Source organism: Neophocaena asiaeorientalis, unplaced genomic scaffold, assembly GCF_003031525.2.
Source record: "Neophocaena asiaeorientalis asiaeorientalis breed wild unplaced genomic scaffold, Neophocaena_asiaeorientalis_V1.1 scaffold118, whole genome shotgun sequence".
NCBI lineage: Eukaryota > Metazoa > Chordata > Mammalia > Artiodactyla > Phocoenidae > Neophocaena > Neophocaena asiaeorientalis.
In genome coordinates this window covers 3,787,583-3,802,886 of record NW_020175528.1, presented here as the reverse complement: position 1 = coordinate 3,802,886, position 15,304 = coordinate 3,787,583, and the positions used below count along the sequence as shown (strand labels likewise).

The 15,304-nt window shown below is 45.1% G+C and overlaps 1 protein-coding gene across 1 annotated transcript in view; it reads left to right on the top strand.

Moving 5' to 3' along the window:
- Positions 1-15,304, top strand: part of SLC9A9 (solute carrier family 9 member A9) — a 532,106-nt gene that overhangs the window by 475,572 nt on the left and 41,230 nt on the right. The window lies entirely within an intron of this gene.

The window sequence follows — 15,304 nt, the reverse complement described above, 5'->3', positions numbered from 1 at the left end:
CCACAACTCAGGTCAATGATTTCCTCCAATACTGTTCCGAGAGAAGATCTTTTTTCCTTTCTCCAGAAGAAGCCTCTTTACTTGCCACAAAATGTGTCCCTGTTCAGGTGCTAACACTAAGTCACTTCAGAAACGCCTACAGAACTAGAAACTCTTTGTAGAATGAAACCCAAACGCCCCACAGGTACCTGGGAAGAAGAGATACCCAGGAAGGCCGACAGAGGATGAAATGGACATAGGGAGAAATTTCTTCTAATCCTTCCTCCGCTCCTTCAAAGTATTCATTTCTCCAATAATTGGGTCCAAAGACAGTCGAAACCTCCTTTCACTGCACATCCAAGATTTGTACGTTTTTTTCCTTTTCATTATTGCGAACTTTTTATTGAATTTTCTATGAATGTTCATGTGCGAGCAAATACATAAAGCACTCACAGGACAGTTGCGTGCACGAAGAGAAAACCAAGTGGGATCAGAGCTTCAACTATAAGAAAATAGATTCATCCTTCCTAAAGCAAAAACATTAAGCAAAACTTTAAGCCAGGACACATTTGCAGTGCCTCAGGACTGACTGAGGGCACGTCAGCACATTTCAGAACCTGCGCGAGTGATGGCTGACACACCCTCTGTGTCTGCCCTGAGCTCGTCCTATAGACAGAGACCAGGTCTGAAGGATTCACTTTAAACAGTTGCTGACAAGGCACCGATGAACAGTCCATTACTGTACCTTTTGATGCCGCTGCTGATAATCCTGAGTGGCACGAGGCCACGGGCTTTCAAAGATTTGAACACACTGCAGAGCCCAAGGGGATGTCTTGTCCTATGGAACAGGCCAAGGCCGTCCAGGTGTATCTGTTCCTCGCAGTTACTCCTGCCCACAGCACCTTCACCCTTAGCAAAGGTAAGGAAGCTTTTGATCCTGATTTGCATGTGTGGCACATAGGGCAGGTCCCTGGTCTTGGGAGTCTGCAGTCAGAGACAGAGGGGACACGAAAAGGACAGCCAAGCTGACCCTGCCTGAACAGAACCCAATCTGACAGTAAGCTCTGTCTGAACTGAGGCCAAGGGAGAAGTTTTGGGTTATGGAGGGTGAAGAAATGAGAGATGTAATTGACTATATTCTGCAGATCTGTTAACAAACCCTTAGCAAGGCCGGTATTTCAGGCACTTCCTGGCACTCAAAGCTCTCATTGCTTAAGCACGGTGCTGGGTATTTTACGTGCATTTTCCCATTCAGTCCTTGCACAAACAGTCTTTTATAAGTGAGGAGAAACTAGGGTTGAGGGAGGTTAAGTGACATAGTGACATAGCCAATGAGGACAAATTCAACCAGGGCCAGTGGAGAGCAGGCTTGGAACTGTTCTTTCCGCCGTGGAAAAAGGAGAAGTGATAGAGGCTTGCTTTTATTTATTTATTTTCTGGTCAGTGAGAAGAGACAGAAACACATAAAAAAGAAAACAGCAGGTCGTCCGTAATCTGACCAACCAGAGTAAAGGATTTGGGGAATTTTTACGTATTTTCCATAGAAGATTTTTGATGACATTAAGAAGAGTAAGCTGACAGCCGTGTTGGAGGTGGGAGAAGTAGCCTCTAAGAGGCTGCCCTGAGAGCCTTAATGCAGATGAAGAGAAGCAGCTACTATTTACTAAGCACCCACACTGTATCAGCACCACCCGAGGGCCTTTACATTTACACTGTCCTCACTCAGCCCCAGGAGACAGGTATTGCTTCCAGATACGGAGGAATTCACCCAATGAAGGTCACACACTAGTAAGAGGAAGGGCCCCGACTGCAGTTAAAGTCCAGATTGGTCTGACTGCAGGGTGCTTTCCCACCGGGCTATACTGGTGGAGCTACAGGGAAGCAGGGCGGCTGTGGGAATGGAGAGAAAGACCTAGACCGGGCTCACCGGTTGCCTGGGGAACGTTACAACGAGCCCACGGCGCTCCCACTCGTTCCATAAGTCTCATTTAAGGAAGGCTGCTGTGGTTTCCCTGACCCCATCTCTGTCCTTTCCCAGGGGAGCAGGAGTTTTAAGTTGAGCAAAGGAGAGAGGTGATGATAACAGCAAAGAACAGCACAGGAAGGAACTTTCAACCTGGACTGTCACCTCCACCACCAAAAACAGACTGATAGATATAATGCAAAGAGAAATGGATACATTGGGACCACGTACATAGGGCCAACTAAATAATTGGAAGATTAGGTAACCATTTTCTTAGGCTGCGAAACTGAAGACTAACATAAACCAGCTTCAAGAATCCATTTAAAAAATATTAGTTTCCTCAGGGCGCATATGTATTATAAATGGATCCATGTGCCGGAAACAAAGCAAACACAACCATCTTTTATGATTACAGCTTGTGAGGACCATGTCAGGCACTCTGGTCTGGAAGACTTCTTCTTTCTGTTAATCTGTAGGCAATCTATTTTGCACTAATTAACACCCTAAAAGTAAGCCTTGGAATTTCTACTTTGAAAACACACACACACACACACACACACACACACACACACACGAAGGGCCTAGATCCACTGAGGAAGAAGCAGTTCACAGGCAAAATGAGGTACAGATTCTGACTCCTCTTTTCCTGGTTATATTAGTCAGGGCTCTTCAGAGAAAGAGAATAAGCAGGAGATATCCATACATATTTACACACTGGGGAGAGCAATCTGCTTTACTCAGTTTGCTGATTCAAATATTAATCTCATCCAGAAACACTCTTACAGATACACCCAGAATAATGTTTGACCAAATTTCTGGGCACCCCGTAGCCCAGTCAAGTTGACAAATGATATTAACCTTTCCTACTGGTGAATTATGTAAATCAAGGAAAAAGTCAGCTGAGATCAACCAAAAGGTCAGGGCTCCTCCACTAACTTCCCAAAAGCCAGAGGCCAGGACTCCTCTTCGGAAAGTCATTGGAAGGGCCAAGCAGCTTCTCCTTTTGATAAGCTGAGATGAAGAAAAAGATGATCCACCTGGGGCAGAGCGGGAATTCCTAGCTCAGGATCCAGGGCCTAAAGCATCATCCAGATGTTGTATGGATGTCCACCTAGAGAGACTCCATAACATCATCAGACTCTCTAAGGGTCTGCCCCCTAAAAAGTCTAAGAATCGTGCTCCAGAGTCTTCCTAAGGAGCTAAAAATCATGATCAAGAACCACTGACATTCCAAAATTACTTAAAGTTCTAAATATTCCTCAGTTACAAGAAGGAATATACTTCAGAGCAATGGATATACTATTTCAGCTGACTCTTTGGACCTCAGTGATTATGATTAATGTGAGGGGAAATGTCCTAGAGCATACCTGACACACAGACAGCAGTGCCCATGGCAGACCCATTTGTCTCACCAGAAACAGGATATAGATCACGCAGAGTAAGAGCTTGAAGCTCCGAAATGAAGGGCAGCCTGTCAGTAGGTGGCTGGTGGTATCCGTGACGGTGAACATGCCAAGAGGAGCTAACCCCGGGACAAACACGTCCTGGAACGCGAAGGACTTCAGGGGGGCCATATTTGAAGACCAGACAGACCCACCTGGGTCAGAGGGCTCCTGGGCACAAAGGGAAGGCCTCGGTAAATTTCACACACTTCCCTTTCTTCCCATCCGTATCTCTTACCACCACTCTGACAGAGCTGCTATGATACTGCCTTGCCCTGCAGTGGAGGCCATAAGTAAACTGAGCTTCCAAGCAAAAGCGATCACAGCTTCCTGTCTCATTCCCCAAAGGGTCTCTTGCTGATCTGTCACAAGCTTCATGGATTGGTTTCCCAGGGTGGTTGTAACAAAGTACCACAAGCTGGGTGGCTTAAAACAGCACAAATGTATCCCCTCACAGTTCTGAAGGCCAGACCTTGGAAATCAGTGCGTCAGCCGGGCCATGCTGCCTCCAGAAGGCCCTGGGAGGAATCCTTCCTTGCCTCTTCTAGCTTCTGGTGGTTGCTGTCAGGTACTCTTTGGCTTCCTTGGCTTGTAGATGCCTTGCTCCAATCTCTGCCTTCGTCTTTACATCGTCTTCTCCCCGCGCATTTGTGTCTCTATGTACAAATTCCCCTCTTCTTATAAAGACAACAGTCATTGGAGTTAGGGCCCACCCTGACCCAGGATGACCTCATTTTAACTTGATCACATCTGCAGAGACCCTATTTCCAAAAAAGTCCTATTCACTGGTACGGGGGATCAGAGCTCGAATATGTATTTTGGAGGGGATACAATTCAACTACAATACTTCAAACATAGAAACTTCCTCTTCTTCTAAACAGGAGCTTGCTGCCATTGAAGTGGTAGCGTATAGAGGATAAGCAGTAAATTCATCCAAGCAGTATTTATTGAGCAACTACTATACACCAGGCCAGTCCCAGGCACAGAGTGGCCATCCAGGTGGCAGAGAACTGTGTGGACCTCCAATGACAGACAACTCGTGTTTGTAGGGCGTCATGGCAAAGACCTTGAAGCAGTGGTGCTAATGAATGATACCTCCCCACAGGGCGTGGGTATATTAATTAGTTAAGGTTTGTCATGTGGCTTGAAGATCAGAGCTCTACCTACTGCAAAAGCTATTTACGGCTGTTCCCAAGGAGTCAATTCCCTTAGAAAAAGAAGCCACCTCCCAGGGCAGTGACTGCTCTCCAACTGATGGGATAAGATTTTTCCCATGTTTTCATCTGTCAGAAAAAAAAAGGGTTTGTTTAATTAGCAGGCAATATTTTTCTGGAAACGGCTTCTGTGAATTAGCAAAGAGGCTACAACTCCCAGTGTATTATTATCATTTTTCTTTTCCCCCATCTGACATTTGCAGTCTGTCGCAAGTCACAAATTCCTAAAGGATAGATATACTGGGGGGAAAGCTAAGTGGTGAGAGTAACAAGCCACTAAGGATTTCTGTTGCAACTGAAATTTAAGATCTTCAGGAAACATCTGCAAGATTATCGGGGCAAAATGTTAGCAGAGAGAGTAGAAGCCTGGAGGAACTATGGGTAAATGACTTCCTATTATGTGTTTCTATTTTCCTAACTCTGAAATGGGCTGATAGTCTTCACCTGTCCCTTTGCTTCCCTGTCATATTATTTGAGCTGGTCCTGTGTCCAACCTGTGTCCACTGCTTGTACCTTACTCTCAGGCAGGCAATGGAAATGGGTATCACAGGCTAAGTAAAGACCAGGAATGACAAGTGAGACTCCACCCCATGTCTGGGAGAAGGGGTGGGAACCCTGGCAAGTCCAAGGCTCATGCCCCATAAAGGCCAGCCATTTGGGACTGATGAGTTGTTTTGGTTTCTTTGGTCCAATGTGTGCTTCTGGAGGTTGCCTACTACATTTACTGGCTGATCGTGAGGTCTGTGTGTAGTTACAAGTTCTGCTTGACTGGGTTGTGTATTCTGAACGAGCACATCACTTTCCCTCTCCATGTTTGTTTCTTCGTGAGAAAAGGGCACCTAATCACATTTCTCTCGTATGTACTTCACAGGGCTAATTGAACGTTACTTTGAGTTCCTCAGAGAAATATTACAAAAATGCTGCTTATCTTTCTTATTTTAAAGATTGCAATAATGACAGCTTCTTCTCAATACAATTTTAATTGATTTCTCATCTTCCCTTTGAAATATCCCAGTCTTGATTTGTTGAAGGAAGGGTGAAATGCATGCAGGAGTATTTATTAGTCAGTGGAGAAACAACCTTAGGCAGAGTTTCTAAAGGTAGATTGTCTAATAAAAAGTAAAAATAAAAAGATGACTAGATATCAACATCCAGCCCCACTGCTGGCGGTTGTAACAAACTTCTCGAAATCCTGCTGGGTGGCATAAGCCTATAAAGAGATTGGGATGGGAAGAGAAGGAAGAAATGAAATACAGAACATATCAATTCTCTAGAAATAATGAATTTGGTAGAAACTGCTTTCTTTAAAAGAAAGAAAATAGATGTCTGCTTTCTCCAGTGCCCAGAATGCCTACTTCTTGGAAAACACTGTTGGGAAGTGTGGTTCGTCATATCTCACCTGTTCCCCGCATGTCCCCACCCCTCCCTCTCCCCAAGCCCCACCAAAGACCTCACGTCCTCCTGCTGGCGTGGGAATCAGGAGGATTTTGACTGAAGAAAGTCTTTTAATCAGTAACACTGAAACATCCAGCCCAAGAGAAAATGGAGGGACAAATGGGGTGGGAGTTGTCCCCGCCTTGGGCTCCCAGGTCCCCCACTGGGCTCTACCTGGGCACGGAACATCATGGAGCCGGCTCCGTGGAGGGTCACCTGCACGGCACACCACGAGCCTGACCCTGGCTGGACACAGGGGGCTGGCAAGCTCTCGCCTCATTTCTTTTCTCCTTTAGGCGCAGGTAATCAGTGCCTTTAATCACTGAGAGGTCTGCATGAAGTTGGTTGTTTGAGGGGAGATCATTTATTTTTCTCTTGGAAGAGATCTGCAGGCGAGATTTATCTGTGTTGGTAATAATGGTTCACCCTCATCGGGTGCTGGCTACGTTTCAGGCCCCATTCCTAGCACTTCGCACATACTTAGTCCTCATGACAACCCTAAGACCAGAACTAAAATCGACTCCTACGTTCACCACTTACTATTTGTGTGATACTGTGCCCACGCGAGCTACTTGACCTCCGTGAGTCTTGATTTGCTCATCTATGAGATGGAAATAATGATCATTTCTTTCCTGGGAGGGTTGCTGGGAGAATTAAATGCAGTAACACTTGTAAATTGTTTTAAGTGCTCAATATGAATTTGCAGTTAATATTGCCAGCGTCATTCTTCTCTTTTCCTTAGTGCATCCACTGTATCCTGCTGATTCCCAGCAGGGCTGATTTTCTCACTGTCTGTCCAAGTCAGATGGTCAGGGTTCTATCAAATGTCGAGAGTGCATTACTTCGTATTTACACACCTGATATGGGGTCAACTAGGCATTTTATTAATATCATTGTGGTATCAACATCAGTGCGGTCTTAAGGGCCCATCTCCAGAGCAATTCACCGCGTGGAGTATTGTCTGCCTGACACTTTGCTGCATACCAGCTCTCCTGTGAATGCAGAAGAGGTCCTCTTGCCACTGAGTTTGGTAATAACTTCCGGTCCTGTGTGCTCCCGAAGACTCCTATCCAGACCCTCTCAGATCACTGAGCACAGGACTTGAAGTTGCCTGTTTACTTTTTGTCTCCTCACCAGAATAGGAGAAAGTCTGAGGGCAAGAACTATGTCACAATTACGGTCATATCACCATTGCCTAGCAAGCTCCTTGACATGCAGTAATTGCATGTCGTAAATGTTGGGTGGATCGATCGAGAAAATGAAATAAAGCTGGCAACCCCCTTTGCCCATGTGGTCTCGTGAGTGGCAAGTGGATTTCAATGTTTAAAGATGTGGGAATGTTTTCGCCTGTGCAGTTTCAACAAACTGCAACGCCCTCCGACGCCCCGGCATCCCTCAGTGCTGGGTGCCTCAGCTAAGCATAACCCAATTTGTCTGGCTCAGACACTCAGATACCTACCACAGAACCTTCTGGCTATAGCTTTGGGCAAGGGGACTTAGGTGTCACCGTCTGCCCTCGCTGCCTCCTGGCTTTTTTCATCAGCCAGAGGTCCCTCCTGGCCGCCATTGGAGGCCTTTCCTCTCCATCCAGATCCCAGGCTCCGTCTTCTCCAGGACCTTCCACAGCACAGGGCCGTGGGATCACGTTCACTCTACCGGCACACAATGAATACGCATTTTAGCATTACCCCAGGGAACCTTTAAACCCTGGGTTTATTTTAGCTCTACCCAAGTGGGAATTCTTCCAATTAAGGAAGATAATATAAAAGCCTAAAACCGGTACAGACAACAAGTGTTATCGAGTCTCCTTGACCAAAGGACAAGCAACCCCCTGGGTCTTTAGTATCTTATGGTCCCTGACTCGTGATCGCCACACGTGGTTTTAAACAAATCTAGGTAGGAAAGGGACTAAGTGGCATCTCTGTTCTCCTTGGAGGTGACATGGATGTTGCTTAGGGCCAGCCGTGTACCTACTCTATGAGCGAAGCAGCGGAGAAAAGAGGAGTGGACCGCTGGGTTTTGTTTTCTCAGGCCGCACAGCAGTACATCAAATTCCTGAAACACAAAGAATGCTTTATAGAGCTGAGCAGAAGAGAATCTTCCCAGATGCAGTGTGTTGCTGCTAGAGGCTCTCACCACCCATCAGCCCTGTCAAGATGAGCCAACTATATCTTTGCAAAGATCTAATTTTAGAGAGACCAGAGCTCGGTAATGTGTGGCCAGTACAATGGGAATAAAATGTGACTTCCATTAGTTAGATGACCAGAAGATGTACTATAACTTGTCTTTGCTGGGGCCTTACAGCTGATGTGTTTTAAATTTAATTTATTCTCAAAAATTGATTTTCTTTATTTGATTTGCCGCCTCTATCAGGCTTTCTACGAAGACTGCCCATGGTATGGTCATTAATAACCCCAGGCTCTCTGAAATTTCCTTGAGTATCACACCTTGAGTTTATTTGTTTCTGTGAATTAGACTCTTAATTCTCTAATAAGAACAAATCAAAAACCAAACAGTATTTTATGTTTAACTTCCCAGGTGCTGAAGGGCTAATGGAAGTGGCACTGCCCACCAGCCTATCAGCTACTCACTGTTGAGGGCTGTGATAGAGTCCAAGGGCTGCTCTGAGGTTCATCTCCAAGAGTGTGGCTCTTGCCCCAGAGTAGAGTGAGGCTAGCCTGGCCGCCTCCGTCTCCGGCGACATTGTACTTCCAGCTTTGCCGACAGTGCCAGGGCATTTGCTCAGGACCAGTTAAAATTCGTGACAAGCAACCAGCAAGAAAGAATTGGGATTCGTTTTATCTCTGTAATGTAAGGGGAACCGTAGCCTCTAGAAGGACTGTCCAGTAGGGGGAAAGCAGGACTAACAGAGGTCTCTTTGGTCTTCAGCTGGAGAAACTTCTTTCCTTCAACGCATTTAGAATGACTCATTTCCATGGAGTTTTGTTTTAAATTCTGAGTCCATTTGTAGTGATACTTGGTAATCAATTTTAAGTGGAAACAGCTGCTGTGTGTCACTCACACAGTTCCCCTTCAAACCCTGGAAAAGTAGAATTCAAACCATTCTCTCCTCACCCCCAAGTCGACATATCATGTTCATACACATGGCTCAGTCTGCTGGGTTCCTTACCTCTGTTCCCTGGGGCCAGCCCCTCTAGGGGGACAGGTCAGAAGGAGAAGGGCCAGCAAAATGTGGGGAGAGGTAGGTGAGCAAGGGGAGTGTGGGATCCTGACCACATATGGAACAGAGCAGTCTGTGATCTCAGCAGTAAGGAAGGAGGCAGCCATGTTTCTCCTTCCGCTCGTCCATGATATATTTATTGAACAGCTACTATATGCTAACAAACTATGCTACCTGCTCGGGATGGAAATGAGAAGATGCAACTCCTGTTCTCAAGGAGCTCATGGTCCCGTGGGGAGACAGGGGCTTAAAAAGTCATAATTCACAGAGTTAAGTCCCATGATGGAGGTGGGCACAAGGGCAGTGGGAGCTCCCAGGAGGGTTGCTCCACCCCTCCCGAGCACAACCACATCTTCAGTCCCACAAAGCGGCAGGTCTGGCGGCGTGGTCAGCTCGGTGCATTGTGAAGGCCAGCCTCCCAGGCAGGGCCATTCTCCAGGACAGTCCAGGAGAAGAGAGACATGCTGCCTTGCCTCTACCAAGAATGGAAGAAAGGGAAAGACCCAAGTGTGCCCCCAAAAGCCAAGAGGTAAAAAGAGTGTGAACTTTCACTCCTTCATTGCCCTCAGGACATGAGTTTCTCCATCTGTAGGATGGGAATAACACTGAGAACATTTGGGGAGGATTCAGGGAGAAAACAGAAGTATTGGCATTCTGGTGAGAGAGCATGAAGAATCTCACGACAGGCGGCAAGCAGGTCCCGGCTGTAGTGGCTCTGGGTCTGAGCATGGCTGTAGCTTAGGGTACTCTGCCAATCCCAAACCAGCTGGGCCCTGGCTGTGTTTTGTGGAGCTATGTCCCTATGGTTACGAGGGGACCAAAAAATTCAAAGAGAGACAGGGACAGGGAATTCCCTGGTGGTCCAGCGGTTAGGATTCTGCGCTTTCACCTGGGTTCGATCCCTGACTGGGGAACTAAGATCCCACAAGCCACGCGGTGTGGCCCAAAAAACAAAAAAAAGAAGAGGCAGGGACAGGATGTAACCTTGGGCATGGAACCCTTCCCCATCATTGGGCCCCTGCCCTCCTGGAGTGTGTAGCCTTAGAATCAGTAAGACGCTGAACTGCAGCTTTTCTATTCACTGTGGAACTGAGGCTCCATTTCCTCAAGCACAAAGCTAGCACCAGCCAAAGCCACCTTGAAGGACCATCCTGAGGGTTCACCGTGAGGGTCCATGTGGTCCACAGTAGAAGATCAATTAATTCTAGTTTTTAAGGTTTTTTTTTAACCTTCTGACCCTTTGCGCTGTTTCCTATGTAATATTATTAGCTTTATCGAAGTCTCACAAGACGAACTCGTTAGCTCTCTTGCCCAGAGAATGACCTGAAAGAGGATATTTGAAAAAAGAGGAGGTATAGTCTTAACCAGAGCTTGTTCACTGGGATGGAGGATTCACTGGGGAGCTCTCTGTGTCAGCAACATAAGGCACGGGTTGTCACGGGGCACGAGATGCCATCTTGGTCTGAGCACTGATCAGAGGTGAGAGGGGGATAACGTCAGTCCCCAGATGTCTGATATTATTAGAAAACGGTAGCCAGCTGCACTGAAACAAGATGCGACATGAGGAACTCAGTTTCAAAAGCGAGAAGACCTTCTAGGAAGGTGGGGTTGCTACCCCAAGGAATGAGTTGCCTGAAGGAAGGTGTAGAATATTACTTCTCTGCCAGCTGCGGAAAGCAGGGTAGGTTTTCATCCACTAGAGAAAGGCAGGATGATAGAACAGATGACTTCACTGGGTCCCACCTCATCCTCAGGCCTGGTGAGCCAGGGTCCAGTTTGGAAAGCCCATGCTTTTCCGCCCTGGTGTGACATCAAGCAGTTAACCTGCTTCTCTCCTTTGGGGCAGATTCAGAGAGAGTCAGATGGAGGTTGGAGCAAAGATTTGAGAGCAGCCTTTTTCCAGACAAACGCTCGTGCTTCCGGAAACAGCACGGCCAGACATTTTGTAGAGGTACTTTTTTTTTTTTTTTCCCGGTACACGGACCTCTCACTGTTGTGGCCTCTCCTGTTGCGGAGCACAGGCTCCGGACGCGCAGGCTCAGCGGCCATGCCTCACGGGCCCAGCCTCTCCGTGGTATGTGGGATCTTCCCGGACGGGGGCACGAACCCGTGTCCCCTGCATCGGCAGGTGGACTCTCAACCACTGCACCAAGCAGGGAAGCCCTTGTAGAGGTGCTTTTGTGACGTTACAATTGAGGGTTAACTTTTTGGCAACCGTTTCTGTGTTTCCTCCAAAGTTCATTCCGGTTCCTTTGGCTTGCTGTTGGATTGAGCCCTGTTGCAATACATTTTCAACCGTCCACCACGATTCCTCACCCACATGCCCACACGTCAATCCTTGCTCACCAAATGACAGAAGTAGGTTACACCGTGTCCTCTGACATGGAGAGAGGGCAACTGAGTATTTTCCTGGGGTGTTTTGACTCTCTGTAACTTAAAGAAGATTTAACAGGCCAAATGGTCAGCATTCAGATTTTGTTTCTGCGTGAAGATTGGAGCTTCATGCTTTTTTTTTTCACCTTCTGGTAGACAAATAGTATGTCTCTCATCCCTCAAAAGGACTAACTCATCTAATGTTTTCCCCATGGGGTAGGGAAGTATAATATATTTTCAAATTATTTTCTAAGGCTGAACTTAGGACGATCTCAGAGAAACTAAAATATGGAAGGGCAACCATCACTCTTCAGTCTCATAATGTTTAGGGTTAGTATTCGGTTCACAGGGGAGCAAAGTCAGCTGGAGCAACAGGTAGAGACAAAAGAACATTCAGAACATAGTTCCTCTTCCCACTGATTATGTCCACATAACTAGAAGAGACATTTTTTCCCAATATTTTTATTTTATGTAATAAGACCTGACATATATCACCTGCTTCTAATACAACTTTACTTGCCCTAATCTCCCCCATTACTGTTGTTTAGTTCTGCAAGGTAGAAGGTGTAGTTATTGTTAGTAGAAGCATCTAACCTGCCTGGGAGTGAAGTCTGCTCTCACCAGGGTCCTAGAGAAGAATTTCTCATAACCTGGAAAAGTTGAATTGTTTTAAGATGGAAAGGAAATTTTGAATTGGAATAAAAAGTCCCTGGGTCAAGCCCTACATCTGCCACTGAATTACTGCCCTTGAGCAAATTCTTCCCTATGTTTTTAATTTCCTTATCTGTGAAAATGGGGAACACATACCTCACAAAACAGACATTTAGAGCAGATGAAACACTGTGTTCTCATTAACTGTTAAGTGCTATACAAATGTATAATACTGAATGATATTTAAATGGTTTTTTTCCATTACAATTCCCTACTAACTGTAAGAGAAGGTCATAACCAATAGGGAAAGTAGGCACATTAATTTATTCATGTAGAATATTTATGATCCCATACCAAAATAATATGCTATTTCACTTCACCAGCCATGTAAGGTCTTCCCTAGGTAGGCCCAGATTATCAAAACCTGGACCATCAGTATCGATTTTGGTTTCTGGCTATCAGGAGTGTTTCACTGTCTTTTCAGCTCACTTGAGACATCCTTCCCTTTATTGCAAAGTATAAACCCTCTTACAAGAGAGAGACCAGGCAGGTAAGAAGAGTCCTGGCCACTAAAGACAAGGCAGCTGACCAGGGGCCAATTAGAGCACGATGGACTTGCTTTTAAAGAAAAGACCACCATCTCCCACTGACCGTGAAGGGTAGGTAAGAAGCCAGTTTTAGTCTTGGCTAAACTGGGTGGGAAATTTTCTCTGGAAATCAAGTCGTTTACACAGAGAACTTCCACAAACTCTGGTAACTCAACCTTTCAAGGTACCTATTTTCTGATCTCTAAACTATGTGAGGTCTAAGGACATCTGACATCCTCCCAAATAAACAACCCGGTTTGACTTGAGGACATTCTTAGCCCTGAAGGATTTTAGGCCCAGAATATCTTTCTGGATCTGAAACTTTCTTCTGATTTTCTATTCATGACCATTATGACCACCTGTGCTTATTAGTGTCTCCATGATCTCATGAGCCTGTGAGACACAAATTCTTGTGGTTACACCAATTCTCATCACTTCCCTCTCCTGCATACACAGGATTTGCCCCCTAGTTTTCTTAGTTCCTCTAAGGAATGCTCCATCTACCTGCACAGCTATAACTACCCCTCCAACTCTATAATCCCTACAACTAGAAAGCATCCCTTGTGTCAGGATGGGGGCAGGAAGCAGAAAGTATCCATTTCTGAAACTGGTGGAAACCTAGATTCTAAATTGGGATTTTTTTTTTTTTTTTAAGTGCAAGACTTTCTGGGTTTGTTTTGTAAAGGCCACACCACCTCCACATTTCACTCCAAGCTTCTCAGCCCTCATTCTGGCCTGATGCCAGCTGAAAATTTCATAGCAGCCCCAGACTTCTGTGACTTTCTTCTAGAAAGGAGATTATTACACAGCCTATGGAAAAGGGAGAGAGTGCCCACTGGAAACTGTTCTTAGTTTACAAACCTCATTCACAGGCTGGTTCAAACTGGTTGGCAAATCACAGTTCCTTAGAATTTGAGCCTTTGGGCTTCCTTTCTAAGCTGTTTGAAAATGGAGGAAAAGGCATATGGCCTTAAATCTCAATGAAAGTTGAGAGTGGCACAAAAAACCCTTTCCCTTTGTCTCTGAAGTATCTGTCAGTTCAGGACCACTGCAGCAGAAGAAGGGCAGATTAAACTAAGAGAAGAGATAAAATTACAGTCTTCACTCCCACTAAAACAATACATGTTTAGTCTGGCCCTGAGCCAGTTCATGTGAAAAGTACAACCTTAAATTTAAAAATATATCACTCAAAAATGAGCTGGATCCATTGTCCAGCCAGGGCTCCCTCAGTGAAAGAACCAGCACAAATGGGAGTTGGTATGATTTTTGGAAGTAACAGGATTTCCAGAGACAGAGACTTTTTTTTTTTGTCTCTAACTCTCAACCTTGGGAAAATCTCAAAAGTTTCCAACCACTAGGCACATGACCAGATGCCCCATGGAGAGGTCTACTGGGAATTCACATGGACCAGACCCAGGGAATGACTGAGAACATTCTTTCCTTTTCAACCTTTTCTTTTAAGGGAATGATTAGATATCCCCAAAAGACCAGTGAGATAGAGGGAAACAAAAAGTTAAGAAGATATGCTTTTATGACAAACTCTAGGTCCGTCCACCTCACTACAAATAACTCAATTTCATTTCTCTTTATGGCTGAGTAATATTCCATTGTATATATGTGCCACACCTTCTTTATCCATTCATCTGTTGATGGACATTTAGGTTGCTTCCATGTCCTGGCTATTGTAAATAGAGCTGCAATGAACATTTTGGTACATGACTCTTTTGAATTATGGTTTTCTCAGGATATATGCCCAGTGGTGGGATTGCTGGGTCGTATGGTAGTTCTATTTTTAGTTTTTTAAGGAACCTTCATACTGTTCTCCATAGTGGCTGTATCAATTTACATTACCACCAACAGAGCAAGAGGGTTCCCTTTTCTCCACACTCTCTCCAGCACTTATTGTTTGTAGATTTTTTATGATGGTCATTCTGACCGGTAGATAGCTAGTCGGAAGCAGCTGCATAGCACAGGAAGATCAGCTCCGTGCTTTGTGACCACCTAGAGGGGTGGGATAGGGAGGGTGGGAGGGAGACACAAGAGGGAAGGGATATAGGCATATATGTATACATATAGCTGATTCACTTTGTTATACAGCAGAAACTAACACAACATTGTAAAGCAACTATACTCCAATAAAGATGTTTCCAAAAATTAAATAAATAAATAAAAGAAGATGTGCTTTTAAAGGAACATCTGTTTATTCACCCTGGAGTACAGAAACGTGAGAAGAAAGGGTCTGGGAATCCTACACTCAAGTGGGAAGAGAAGAAACCCTCATCCTTACTAAGTAGAAATTACTGGAGAAATCATGAAACTAAGCCTGGGTCAGGTGTCCTGCATTTGAGAAAGTAGGAACATACTTGAAAAAAATATCATCCAGTGAGGAAAGGAAAAGGAAAATTTACTTTTTTTTTTTTTTTTTTTTTTTTTTTTTTTTTCTTTTTTTTTTTTATTAAAAATTTTTTTGAAAAGAAAAA